Here is a 1,266-nt window from a genome sequence, read left to right as displayed (position 1 = left end):
AGGAAAAAATTATACATAATGAACCTAGGGGAAATCCCTCTTAGAGAAAAGCGTCTTAAGTGAGAATCTAATTATGAGAACCTCAACGAAGTGTCGGCGCATATTTGAACTACTAGAAATACTTAGTTCTCTCTTGTCATATTTACATCATGCAATTTGTATTTGCTACTATCGATATATCTTATGAAAAGTTCAAATTTCTTGCATGTTTTCATTATTTTAAAATATTATTTAGGCATAGGTTGTTGGTCTGCTTAGTTGAGCCTAACACACTTATAATTTATGCATGAAAAGGGCCCCACTAGTATAAACTCCGCATCGGGGTTAAGCTAAATTCATACTTGTTTTAAAATGCCTATTCATTCACCTTTAGGAGACATCTAGGTCATTTCAATGGGTAATACAACCTCAATTTTGCAAATGAGACTTTTCAACGTTTTTATTATAGTAGGATACCGAAGCATGTTCATCCCACTATACAAAAATCATTATCTACAATGAGATGTGCATGAGTATAGAACCTAGTGATAGATATTCTAAGGTCAAGGTTTAGAGTTGGTGGGTGAGAGGGGATAGTGTGTTTCACCTGAATGTTGGATTTAGAGTGGAGGTGGGAAGAGTACAAATCGATGAATGGTGTTGGAGATAAGTTCATACTTGCTGAAGACATGAGGGGACAACACTTCAGTAGTGATGACAGACGAGATGGACTAGGGTTAAGGGGCATTACAACGGCACAAGGTAACTTGTGTAGAAGAGGGAGGTGGCAGAGGGACATAAGTGAGAAATGGCACATGCCATAAAGAGCTAAGAAAGGATGCTGCACTATAATAAAGAGCCTCTACCTCCACATCCATAATTACATTGTGCGAATCACTACAAGTTGCATCACCTATGGCATACTTTGATATTCACATCTGGGATTTGATCACCAGAGTGTATCCTTGTAAGAGACTAGTCATGGTCCATGCAATGACACACAATATGTTAGTACACCAAGACATGTGAGTAATGACAATTAATGACGAGAACAATCTGGCGAAGATATGTGGCTTGTTAATAAAAATACTCTATTTGTCTACAATGATGTTGTACTTTTGTATTTATGCCCTATATTTCCTTGCAAACAAAAACCTGGGCCTACATATTCAAAGACTAGGGGTTCGAAACAGACATGAGAATGACGGAGGGTTGTTCATCACAAAATGTTGAAGTTAGCGTGATGACGAAGAGATGAGAGCGGCGGCGGGGGTGTGTGTGTGTGTG

This window comes from Triticum dicoccoides, chromosome 2A (assembly GCF_002162155.2).
Source record: "Triticum dicoccoides isolate Atlit2015 ecotype Zavitan chromosome 2A, WEW_v2.0, whole genome shotgun sequence".
Classification (NCBI taxonomy): domain Eukaryota; kingdom Viridiplantae; phylum Streptophyta; class Magnoliopsida; order Poales; family Poaceae; genus Triticum; species Triticum dicoccoides.
The sequence above is the reverse complement of the archived record's forward strand: the minus strand, read 5'-3'. Positions refer to the sequence as shown.